Source organism: Tiliqua scincoides, chromosome 3 (assembly GCF_035046505.1).
Source record: "Tiliqua scincoides isolate rTilSci1 chromosome 3, rTilSci1.hap2, whole genome shotgun sequence".
NCBI lineage: Eukaryota > Metazoa > Chordata > Lepidosauria > Squamata > Scincidae > Tiliqua > Tiliqua scincoides.
This window is the reverse complement of record NC_089823.1, coordinates 118,434,731-118,448,448: the sequence shown is the minus strand read 5'-3', so window position 1 is coordinate 118,448,448 and position 13,718 is coordinate 118,434,731. Positions and strand designations below refer to the sequence as shown.

The window sequence follows — 13,718 nt, the reverse complement described above, 5'->3', positions numbered from 1 at the left end:
GGTAACACTGTGGGGCAGGAAGGCTTTTCCTCAGTGGCATTTTTAATGACACAGACAAATGGGGTGTTTGCAGAAGGAAGATGGTTGCCTCTCTCATGTGCATCCATCTCATGATGCAGGAGTCCTGAGAAATCACAGCAGCATTTGAGGCCAGCTCAGGAGAAGGTCACTAGTGGAATTCTTCTCATGTGATGCTATCCCACATAAATAGTTCTGGAATTCCTTCAATGGTGAATCACAATGTTCAAGAGGCCAATGTTACACATAACATGATTCAATTGCTTTTACAGCTGTCCTCTCATTCTTAAAAAAGGGTGTTGAGACCCAGTTGCTCTTCAGTTTCAAATGAAAAATTCTGTGATAAGCACAGCACATTTCACTGAGAGATTTCAATCTCTAACACAGTGCATTACAATGAGTTTTACACTCTCTCCAATAAATTGAATGTGGGGATTGTAGACTTGTCTTAAATATCTTGTTTTGAGAACCAGGATGGTGTAGTGGTTCTGATGGTTGGTTGGATGGCAACCTTCAGTCTCAAAAGACTATGGTATAAGCCTACAGCACCCGGTATTCCCAGGCAGTCTCCCATCCAAGTACTAACCAGGCCTGACCCTGCTTAGCTTCTGAGATCAGATGAGATTGGGCATGTGCAGGGTAACTGTTGCTGTTGGTTCTGATGTTGGACATAGATGATGATGTTGGACTTAGATGATGATGTTCTGATGTTGGAAGATCCAGGTTAAAGTCCCTGCTCAGCGTTTTCTGGGTGACCTTGGGCCAGTCACTATGTCTCAGCCTCATCTACCTCACAGGGTTGTTGTAAGGACAAAAGAAGAGAAGGAACCATGCACACCTGAACTCCTTGAAGGAAAGGGGGTATAAGCTTGGCTGACCTGATCCCGCTGGAAGCTTGGAAGGCATACCCAGATGACAGATATGATGACCACGTCATGAAGGACTCCATCTGGAAGTGAATGTTCGTAGAAACATAGAAACAGAATGAGTGTTTGTAGAAAAATTGTAAAAACTCATTTGAAATAAATATGAGTTTAGTATAGCCTGCCTATGTGAACCACCTTGATTCTGTAAAGGCACAATCCAAGATCCAAGAAGGAGTTGTGTCAGCCATAAAGCACTTTCGCACCACTTGTTGGGGAGCTAGGCTGGTGTACAGACATGCGCTGGCCTCCCTCTGTGACACAGGGCCCAGGGAGATGGTGAGTTGCATCGGCTGAGCTCGGCTTTGGTGAGTTGAGAGTGAGGGAGTGGGGTGGGCATCCCCAGTGGTGGGTGGGGAGCAGGAGGCAGGACCAGGATCCAGTGATTATGCCAGATCCTGACCCCGTTCCTGGGTGTCCCAGGACAGTCCTGGGCTGCTCAGATTTGTGCCACCTTGTCAGGTAGCAAGTAGACACATTCGGGCCGCTGCAGCGTGACATGGAGTAGGGGGAAAGGCTTCCGCTTGCCTTGTTGCACTCCTTTTGGCCCCAAATGTGTGCTGGTTGCAGTGCAGGCCAGCTGGCCCGCCTGCTTCCAGTGCAGGTTAGGTTTGCACCCCAAGACTCTCACAGTGTGTTGAGAGAGTCAGTGAGAAAGGCAGTATGCAAATACTATAATAATAATATTAATTATAATTATAGAAATGTGAAAAATAAATTTGCACGCAAATGACAAATGTTAATGCTGCTATCGAACTCTTCAAGGAGGATACTGCATTAACGATGTTGTTTTCATTGTTCCCATTTCACAACAGGTGCAGTGTCTGAGTTGGAGTTTGAACTTCAAATGCAGGATTATGTCCTGAACACATGTATCAAATTCCATTTTACAGTCTCAAATTTCAAGGGAGATAATTATGTTGTAAACCATCATTGTTAAATAGGTGAGTGAAACTAAAGGCCTCACTTTGCTTGGCTAATTACTATAAAAGCTCTGGAAGAAGCAGGAAGGGAATGGCAACCACGCCATTCCTGTACCCGCCCAAATCATCCAGATGAGTCACACACCCAGGCTGCCCAAAACAGAATGTGCTGTTGGTACTTCCAGTCTCCGGCAAGCATCTGTGCGATTGTCCTTGACATTTTCACTTGAAGAGTAGTGCTTCTGGGTTTACTTTACTTACCTTTTAAGACAACAGAAAGGGAAGGCAGCTGTTCCTCCCTACAGAAGGGAGAAAGGATCATTTATAATTAACTACTTAGCATTATGTGTGTCACATACAGTATACAGCGGAGTGCCACATATGCAATTCTCTGTCTGTGACTTTGGGCAGTACAGAACAGATGCTGTTCAAAAGGAGTGGTTTCCTCCTTTACTGCTTATGTAAATGGAGGCTGCCAAGTCTGTAATTTTTAAATTTCATTTCTCTCTCCCCCTATTCATTTTTGCATAACAAAACTCTGGAAAATACTGAGTACTTTGATCACACATTTTTGACAGGCAGCTTTTGTTTCTGTTTCCCTCGGAGCGAACATATTCTGTTGTGATATGTCACTACTGGTTGCGTCAATCAGGAGGCTTTGCTATGCCATGAAAGCAAAATTGGGGGAGGGGGGGGAGCAACAACAATAGCTTAAAAGTTCAGGGTAAAACAGGATGCTTTATGCTGCAGAACAATGGCAGGTTAACGCTGTGCAACCCAGATGGGTTGAGTGATTTGAAATACCTCTTTGCATATATAGCAGCACTGAATTTGAAATTCAAATTGCATTGTTAGCACCCATTAGTGAAGGCAGATGTTGTGAGCACAACTTCACAGCTACATCTGCCCTGTTCAGTGTGGGTCAAGTTGCTGGGATTTTTTTTTTCTTTTCCCCCAGAGGTCCTAGAGTACATGCTACAACTATGCCCACCAGTATGGAAGTAACAATAACTGGCCATTATTATGAAAAACATTATCCAACTCGTATGTGTTGGGGTTGGTTAGCACAAGGGCTTGCCAAGTGGGAGAGGCTAGCAACTCAATGGTAGAGAATCTCAAAACTTTTACCAAGAAATAACCAAAACGGATTTGGGGGTTTAGGAAGGAGGGGAAAGAAGATGGATAACCTTGGCATGCTCTGTTCACCCTGAATCCAGTTGCAGGTCCTCTTTCCTCCTCCTTCCCAACTCCCCAGTCCTGGTTTGGGAAGTATAGGGGACCTAGTAAGGTCTTTGGAGACTCACCAAACATGCCGTCCAGTCTATCTCACTACCATAATCTTGGTCCAACCATGAACAACCTTAATACTTGCCCTGCCTATGACTCTGCTTAGAGACAGAGAGAAATTGATACTGGTACCCTGAGCCTGGGACAAGCACATGTCCTAGAGATTCAATACTAGTGTGGATGGCAGGTACATTGTGTTGCCAGGTGCCTGCTTCTCTAGATTTGTTTACAGGCACAGACTCCTCTGTACCTTGTACTTGGTTGGATTTTGCCCATTAGGCTACTATGCATATTGTCTATAGAGAGTCTGCAAATGACCTTTGAAGTCTGAGCAAGACACTAAATGCAAAAGACAGCCAACATGAAGTTGAGACTAGCTGCCAAGGAAACTATGTCATGAATATGGCCGCCCAAAATGCACTGAGGAAAACTGCTATCAAAACACATTGCTGTCAGAACACAAATAAATTGTTACTTTTGACCCCAGTTTGAAGCTCCACCTCTCTTTCTTCTTTCATGTTTGCCTGTCCATCCAACTTGACCCTTAGTCACAGAGAACAAGCTGCCACCGCATTCTGCCCAATGCAATTTCCCATAAAACTTGAGAGCGTCTTGTATGTAGCAGATAACCTACTCATTTCATCTGACGTCAAAGGAACCGAATATTATAAAAGTTCAGGAATTAAATAAAAAAAAAAATCTGCAATCTAATGCACCTTTATCTGGGAGTAAGTTCAGTTGAAATAAATGGAACTTACTTTTGAGTAGATGTACATAGGCTTAAGCTATTACATCTCCTTCTCTCGGTTTTTTGGAGACTCCCCAACCTTGAGGATGCCCCAAGTATCTCATCTTGCATTGATTTACTTGAAACAGGAATGAGATAGCAGTAAACTTTTGAATTGTCTCTGTAGTGCATTTTCTTCTTTTGGGGCGGGTGAATGGAGTAGCTGTAGTACATCATCAGAATTAGTTTCTTGGGATTAGCATAATGTTATTCTATGAATTCGCTTTTGCTTTTTACTGTTTTCCTTTTTACTGTTTTACTGTGTGGCTGTTTGCTTATAGAAAACCCGATCAATCATCTGGGTTCATTAAAGGACTGCCTAAACAGCAGAGTTCTGTATAATTTTGTTTTTTTTTAGCATTGTTTTTAAAACTGTTCATGGGAAAACCTGACCCAATGCCATTTTTTATTCTGTATAACACTCTTCTTTGAGAGGTAGACTAGATTTACACCAAGACTGATTATACCAGGTTATAATCCAATGGCCATAAAAATGTGGTGAAACATCCATGCTTTTCATTAGAAAGGCTCGTTTTGATACAGAAGAGTTGTTTTGATATAGGACACCAAGACACTATTTTGCCAAAGTGATGTCAATTTAATGATATTCAACCACTGCTTAACAACCCTTTTCAATATGAACCTCTGGAAGGGTAATATATCAGGAAAGTGACTCCTTTATCTACAATGTTAACAGGGCAATACCAGGCTGCTTCGAATAAAACAGAACCTATTGAAGAAAGCAGTCCTTCCATCAAAGTAATTGAATTCATGGTTTTCACCTGTTGTGCACCGGTTCCCATTAAATTCTGGCCTCTCACTAAAGCTATTCAGTTATCCCTTTGATTTCTAAATTATCATGTCTTTGAGGTTCAGGTTACTTTTTGAAAAAGTAGTTGAAAACTATTCAGTTTTATCACTCAGTTATCAATTGTCACTGATTGACTGTGGAGTAATATGGCTCTGTTCATGAAACATTCAGAATAACTCACTATTGTGGAGGCAACAGGGCCTACTCCAAAGGGCCCCAATATCCAATGTTGACAGTCATACTCCACCGAATTGAGCCTCAAGGAAAATGCCAAAGTGAGTTTGGAGATTCCGACTTGAATGGAAGGTCAGATAATTGTTGAAGGAAGTAGAACGTTTCAAGACTAGTGCAGTATCTCAGGAGGTTTTTGACAAATCTCTGGTTGCTTATCAAAGAAAGGATGCATTCAGGTTGTTAGTCAAGCTCAGGGGGATCAGATACAATGGAAGACAGAGTGCCTATACTTTTAACCATTATATAGAAGAGGGAATTTTGGCAGGTGCAGTTTTTTAAACCCTTCCATGTTGGGAAGGAAGTTAGGAGGCGACTGGAGGTCTCCATGGGATAAAGGGATATTTTTACCCTTACCCCATTTTGTGTCCTAGCCTACTCTGTGGGTTTATCAGATCCGCGCGACAAATCTTGGCACTAATCCAGTAACAGTGGATGGGCCGGGAAGGGGGTTAGAATACTGCCCCCTCCTGGCCCTGTTCTGCCCTTGCCCTACCCAAAATGCCATCTCCCCACCTCCCTGCCACTCTCTCCATGCCCCTGCAATCACCCGGGACAAGACTACCTGCTCTGTCTGGCGTCGCATCTGGATGTGGCCAGTGCAAGCCTTTGATCTGGTGCTGCCAGCTCATAAGTAGTCACAAAAATGCTTTATGGCATATTTGTGACACCTGAGCCAGTGCAAGGACGGCTGCGCCAGCTCAGGCAGTGGTTTGCAGTTGCTGATCTACCATAAGGTCCAGTGGGGCAAAAGCCCCAGGTGCGAGGCACCAGGACCCTGCGGAGGCCTCTTTGAGGCCCCTCAATGGGCAGAAACTGTGCTTTCGGTATCCCAGAAACACTGTTTATAGCATTGGGGAACCTCACAGAGGTTTCTCTGACACAGGCGGAGGGTCGCGTGAGGTTCCATGAGGTGAGTAGGGGGCAGATTTCTGCACGGGGGGGTGATGGTAGCCCATGGGGGGCACCATCATGGATCTTTGTCCTGGGTGCAGGGCTAGGGAGGTTCGCTTCTGGTGGCTTGAATTGTGCTATGAGACTGATTGGGCCACATCCTGTCAATTTCAAAACTGCTTCAGTGGATTCTTGATTTCTTTAGTGGATTTTTTAATCGCAATCATTCAAAGCGCAAGCAATCACTTTTAAAGCCTTCTACAGCTTGAGACCTGAATACCTGAAGGATCAACTGCAGTGCTCCCATGTGACCTGCATGGCAACCTGAAAAGGGTCTCTTTGTCTGCCAACCAGTATGATAGTCTTTAGCTATATACGACAAGACCTTTTTCCATAACCAACTTTAGTTGGTCTTTGAAGTTTCATTTATCATTTTTCATGTTGTAACTGCTGTTTGTTTTACTGTTTATCATTTAGGAATGACTGTATTTTAAATTGTTGTTGTTTTTAAATCATTTTTGCCCAACCTTGCATATACGCAATCAGGATCACATGAGTACACCTGTGGGCAGGGCAAAAACGGGTTAATACAAAAATTGCTGTAGGAATGACACTTTTCTTAAATACTGCTGACTGATGAGGCACCTCAAGAAAACAGTCCAAACCTTAACACCCTCTGGTACTGGGTATCTGCCTATGAAGACAGGTCAGGGAATGGAAAGATAAGTCGCTGCAAATCTTGTCTCTCCCCCTCTAATTCCTCTGCAACAGCAAGTGAGCCTTGGGAGGAAAATCCTTCCCTTTCTTTTTAAAATGAATTACAGCAACTATTATTTTCTGCTTAGTTGTTTTTGCTAAATCGACACCATTCCTGTGAGAAGATTTATTGTGTGTGATTTTTTTGTTTGTTTGTTTCTTTTAAGCTCTATTACTGGTGATCTTGAGTTCTTCGTCTCATCTTATTGATTGTTAAAAGAGATTTAAATGACTATTCTGCTGGCCAAAATCTTTAGTGTTGACTATAATTTGCAAGCATAATATACTATAAAGGCAGCCAGACTGAAAATCCTGAACAAGTATTAAAAGGCCACTGACTGAATGAGAAAGATTAAGAGTGAAAAGATGTTGTTTTCAAAGCTAGAGAAAACATCCCCTTTGAAGTGTAACTTCCCAATTGGGAGTGCATGTCCGCCAACATAGTTGCTCCATTGCATCTGGTGCGCTTCACTGGAGTTTTGCATAGCAACAAAATAGCTTTGGACAATGCTCCTTGTTTAAAAACAAAACAAAACAAAAACCTGTTCATGTGGCAGCCACATAATACATTGCTGTCTTCTGTATTTCACCTGACTAAGAAAAGAGCAATTGTAACTGCAGTTGTAACTAGCACAGCTGGGAGAACTGGAGATGTAGCACAAATCCAAATATCTGTGCAGCTAGTCCAGTACACCCAAAGGGCTTTGGACTCTTAGACCTCCCCAGGCAGTAATTCCTCTGACCTCCCCAGGCAACAGAGCAACTGTTTCAGGAGTGTTCAAAACAAATTCTGTTCTGGCATGCAATCTGTTGCTCAAACAGAAAAAAATTTGACAGTTCAGCTGGACATATGCAAGGCCCTAAAATCGCTCTTGGATTCTAGCCGAAATATTTTAGGATTTTGCTGGATGAACACATGGTTGGCAACCTTCAGTCTCAAAAGACTATGGTATAAGCCTACAGCACCTGGTATTCCCAAGTGATCTCCCATCCAAGTACTAACCAGGCCTGACCCTGCTTAGCTTCCGAGATCAGACAAGATCAGGGATGTGCAGGGTAACAACTGGATAAAAATGACTGATGCAAAGTGAGGATGGTAAAGTTCTGTTGTCACAAAAGGCTTCCAACAGAGCGTGGAGTGCTTAACAGTGGCCATTTTGACAGTGCTGCCACAAGAGGCAGCAGTGCTCCCTGTCCATCACTGGACCCCACTGTGGCTGGCAGAGCAGGTAAGGCAATGGTAGAGTTGGAAGGGGCAAAACTTCCCACTTCCCAGGGAGGGGAAGGAACAGGGCCTCAAGGCTGCAGGATGGGAGTGGATTCAGCGGCAATGGTGCACACTGGATTCTATCCCTTCATTTTGCTTCCTCCCCACCTGCTCTCCTCAGACTTGTGCCAGCAAAAGAGCTGGCTAAAGAGCTGGGGTAGGTCCACGGAGATCCATTGCAGAGGGGGAGGCTTACAGAGGGTAAGGAGATTTAAATTTCCTTTTCCCTCTGAAGCCTCCTGATCACTTCCCCTCCCCACTGGCTTGATGCAGTGTGCTCCATCTTGGTGCGACTGTACCAGAGGGGAGGGGGAGGGAGAGATAGGATTGGCCCTCAATCTCGCTGGCAGTTACAAGATGTGAAGCTAGGATTCAATGAAATTTGATATATCTCCCGACATTGTGTCGGGGTAGAGCTACTGTACAGTACAACAAAAACCGTAGGGCTGACCAAATTGTAGAGAGCTCCAACTAAAAGCCGTGCAGGCTGTGGTTGCTAATTCTGAGAGGGCAGGGTAGCACAACACATGCACTCTCCATTTCTCCAAGAAAGCCATTTTTGTTGTCTTCATAGGGTATGGATCTGGTCTAAACAATAAACAAACCTTATGAGTAGCTGAAAATTTACATGATAATTTGCATCTTTTATAAGCATTGTCATTTGTAGTTTCTATGGAGTTCTGTAAGATATTTGCTGGAAGTCTTGCAAGCCACCCAAGGACATGCATGAACATGCACACAGACACAGACATCCCCACCTGGTATTCTTTTGAGTAACAAGCATCATATGCAAAACACAATATAAACAGCATATCTAATATAACCAGCTACTAAGTGAAACCTCACTGAAGATTCACTTAGGGCGCAATCCTAACCCCTTATGTTAGTGCTTTCAGCACTGACATAAGGGCAGTGCAGCTCTGAGGTAAAGGAACAAACATTTCCTTACTTTGAGGAGGCCTCCGTGAGTGACACCCAACTGCAGGATGCAGCAAATGTCCCATTGGCAATGCTATGCCGGTGCTGGAAAGCACTGACATAAGGGGTTAGGATTGCGCCCTTACGCACATTCAATATACGTAACAATCCCCCTCCCGCTGCAGACAGAAGACACCAACAATAGAAGTCCAAGAAAATATTTACAAATAATCACAGATGGTGCATATCACAGACCAAGTCTCTTGGGTGACTTGTGAGTCCATTATTGATAACATTCACTTATCTCTTTTATGCTTCTCTTTAGAGAAGTATACTTCTCCATACTTCTCTACTCCATACTTATACTATACTTCTCTTTAAAGCTATCTTTAACCTTGAGAAGCTTGCAACCAGTGCGGTTTAGCAGTTCAAAGGAAGGCAATGGGATTTTGGTGCTTCCCCCCCCCTTGTTATAAGACATTTAAAGGTGGACCCTGGTATCAATGGTGAGTCAAATCAGTGGATACCAAGGTCCCACCTGTATAGCAGGAAACTAGTTAGCATGGAACGCATGCTGGTATTTCATAGCTGTCAATTGGCAGGTACTCAATATTTACTATTTTTCAGATTGAGCAGGTGAAGTTCTTTGCTGCGGTGCTAGTTAATTGTGGTGAATTCCCTTTCATTTTTTTTTGTTCAAAAGTAATGCAACATGAAAACACGCAAAATGGCATCAACAAAGCGTTTAGGTTTTGAAATCTTTTTTTTTAACTCAACAAGATAAAGATACAAAGATAAAATAAATACATAAATTAACAAAGAAAGCACATCCAGTTTTCAGACAGAGATATACAGTGTAAATATACAGTCTATAAAATATACAGCAATAAAGGTTGCCAGTTAAATTAGGCATTGAGATATAAGCACATGCACATATATTTAGCCAAATTTGTCTTTCCAAGTGGTAATGGGGGCCTCCTTAAGAAGAAATGGTTCATAGGTAATACATGCTATACAGTGAGAGATGCCAAATAGGTAGCACAGAAGGTTTCAGATTTAGCCAATTGCCCAGGCACCCCCACCACTGATCACGAGACAAGGGCACTAGCAATACAATAGGGTCACATTCTTTGATTACAACAGCATTTCTCAACCAATGGTATATGAACCACCAGTAGTACATGAGGTGTCCAGTGATACACACAGTGCCTCTGGACACCTGCCACCTGGCAGTGAGGCTGCAACTCAGTGCGACAAACAACAATAGGATATTTGGCTTGGTGGGCAGAGCTCCAGTGTGTGGTTTTTGCATGCTTGAAAAGGCCTTCCCATCCATGCTGAACCCCTTACCAATGTTGGTCACGTTGCTTCTGGCCTCCCAACCCAGAACTAACTAGTAGTGACATCACTGCCAGTCACCTCTGATGAAACTTCCGATATGTGGACCAAGTGAAGTGGTGTGTTGTGGGACAAAGGTTGAGAAATGCTAGATTGAAACAGAACCAATCATTTAAGAACTGCAGTCGGTCCTAATAGGATACCTGCCTCTTAAGCACAGGCACCTACCCTGGAAGAGTTGAAATTCTGCTGTGAAATCATGGCTTGGGGACTCATGCTATTCATTTCCTGGAAAATGTATAACCAAAAGCCTGCCAACACAAAAACTGTGATTGGTAATAGCATAAATGTACAGTTTAATGCAACCTGAACAGGGATCTGATGGGCCACTTCTTGCAATGCATTTCACTGCAGTGCCATCTAAGAAAGACCCATTTGACACCCTGTTTCTTTCTGGTTGGCCTTAATAAAGGCATTTCCTTTATTTCCTTGGTTATACATCAAACAAGGAACAAATGTGAGTATATTTATTTATATTTATTTATACAGGTATATATATACTGCCTTTCTTTGGTCGTCAGATTTCTCCTCAGACTTTAATCAAAGGCGGTTTACATAGGCAGGCTGCTCTAAACCTCCCCCCCCCCCAAAGGGATTTTTACAATTGAATAGTTCTAGTCTTCTATGAAAGACTAGAACTATTCAATTGTAAAAATCCCTTGTAACTCCTCCTTGTAATTGATAACTCCTCCTTGTAATTATATGTACTAAGACTTTGTTTCAGTTGGGAATGAGGACTGTAGGTTATACCAAGGGAAGCCAAATAAGTTGTAATATGAAAAATATATTTTCTCAGGTGGTTTCTGTACATTCTCATCTTGAATATTTTAAAGATGAGTATTTATATTTGAATAATTATAAATATGGATGGAGCCTATTTATCCACTTTAGTTCCGTTTCGTGACTTGTTCGGTGATTAACAAAAAATGTGTTGTGCTAATTTCCATAGAGTTACGCAAATACACTGCAGCCTGACACTTCTGTATGGAAGGAAACTAAGGCAGCTGTTATCAATCCCCTCCCTTCTGCTCCATACTCAGCCCTCCCCGTTGCCAGCTGCCTGGCTTCTTTCACAGTTGGGATGTTGATCTTTTAAGCACCCAATGCGTTTCTACTCAGAAGTAAGCCCCATTGTAGTCAATAGAGCTTACTCCCAGGAAAGTGTGGAGAGGATTGTAGGCTAAATCTCATGCTTTGCTTGCTAGAAAGGCTTGCCTGCATCATCTGGGGGGGGGGGGATTTTGTTACTGTTCCTTTGCAAGGGGAACCTCTTCCAGGGCTATTCCCTGCCTGGGTGAGGCAGAGCCCTTTTGCAGTGTTTTGGGCCGCCTGGAAACAGATGGAGATGCCAGCGCAGGGCAAAGGAGGCAAAGGTGTGTGTGACTTTCAGTACATATTCGAAGATAAAAAATCTGTGGATAAATAGGCTGCACCTGTATTTTTTATAAACTGCTGCTCTATGCTCTTCTACACTTTTATCTGATTACTGTTTTTAAGATGTGATGCATATATGTTTTTATCTGTTTTTAAATTGTTTTTTAATTTATGTTTTTAACCTTTGTTGTAAGCCGCCTTGAGTCCCTTGGGGAAGAAAGGTCGGGTAATAATAATAATAAAGATGGGTACAAAGAGTTTGTGCTGGGACAAGAAGCCACTACAGTCATTATGGTGTTATTTGTCCTGGCATAATTGACAGCTTACCCAATAAGAGCAGTGCATTCTGAGCCAATCAGCACCCATTTCCTGCCTATTATATCAATAGTGTTCCTTATAGTGCTCTTTGATTTAGCACTCAGGTTTTGGAGAATGTATTCCCTGTGCTATCTGGGGTATTGAGGAAGATTTAAATGCAAATAGGATTGATTGTTATATGGAAATCATTGATATGCAGTACTATAAAGAAATTCAGAAAGCTGGGTGAAGAGGCATATTCAAAGTCTCCTTGTTCAACTTTGCTCTTTAATTTCAACCTCTGTAGCTCCTTAAAATATACGCTCTTAGAAACAAATTTTACTGATTCCAGTTGCAGTTCTAGTTAAAGCAAACTGGATTATTTCATGATCACTCGCTGCAAGATAGTTTCCACCCATCTTTTGTTTATCATATTATCTCTATGTAGAAAAACTAAAACTTATAAAGCTTTGTCTCTGGTGACTTCAGTGACAATTTGATGAAAGCATTTATCATTTTGTACAATGAGTAATTTGTACAAGTGTAACTGGCAGCATCTTCTTTTCCAAGTTATGCAGAAGAAGGAAATGGAGTTCTTCTATAGTTATGTAACATGCAATAGAGTTAAAAAAAACCCATATCACAGTGTCACAAACCCTGTGATATGCCAGTGGAACCTCTTCTGCCTTTCTTCAGTTGATCCTTCCTTACACTGATACTGCTGTGTTCATCAAAACATTATTTTACTCTATCACTAGAAACTGAATTGTGTACACTTAACTCTGCCTCTTTTTTTGCAATTATATTTATATAAATTAATTTATACATATAAACTTTTTATATATTTATAAAATTATACTTATAAATAATTTATCTCTGATCATATATAAATTGTGTGCATGTTTCTACATCTGTACACAGAGTATAAGCAGCATGTAAATAAGGGTGCAATCCAGCCCTTCACTTGGGCTGGTGCAAGTCCCTTGCACTGGCACAGGAGGGTCGCAAACATGCATGTTTGCACCTCCTTGGGAGGCAGCTCAGAGGAGTGCCAGCCTGCGGAGGCTGACGCAAGCTTTCTTGCTGGCTTCCTCCGCAAGTCTTGCTTCAGCCTGACTGGGCTGACGCAAGGCTCTGGGGTGGGCTGGAGGGAGGCGGTAGGGAGGGATTCCTGGGCAGGGGTAGGGCAGGGGGAGGGTGGGGGGAAGGCAGGCAGTGGGGGGCCCCAGGGGTGGGTGTGCGGGGAGCAGAAGGCGGGGCTGGGATCCGGCAGTTATGCTGGACCCCAAACCCCGTTCCTGGGGAGAAAGGAGCGGCTTCAAGCTGCTCCTGAGGAGGTGGCGCAAGTCCATGGAGACCCATTGGGCCAAAGGCACCTTACCCAGGGGTAAGGGGAAAAGTTTTCCCTTGCCTCTGGCTGTGCCGCCTTGGGCCCCTATCATGCACTGGATACAGCGCAAGCCTCTTGGCTTGCCTTTTCCAGCACAGGATAGGATTGTGCCCTAAGATATATAAAATTATGATGCTTTTCAGTTGTGGCTCCTTCTTGTGACAGGCACCCGTTTGTGTTTTATATTTTGAATAAGTGCTTCTGAGTTCTTTTTCATTGCTAAACAGCCCAATCCTATGCATGCTCTCCACTCCCCGGAATGCCTCCCATGAACCCTGAAAGCCTGCACCACTGCCCAGTGGTGTGACTTACCTTTGCGCATTCCCGTGGCATCCTCCACCCTGCGCTGGCCTGGCACCAGTGCTCCCTACTGTTTATGGCACGTTTATGACACCTAGTCCCAGCACTGGAGTTCAGCACCGGCGCTAGGAGCCATTGGGATTG

General features: G+C 43.2%; 1 pseudogene; it reads right to left on the bottom strand.

Moving 5' to 3' along the window:
* Positions 1 to 555: 555 nt before the first annotated feature.
* Positions 556 to 675, bottom strand: LOC136647270 (5S ribosomal RNA; annotated as a pseudogene).
* Between the last annotated feature and the right edge of the window lie 13,043 nt (positions 676 to 13,718).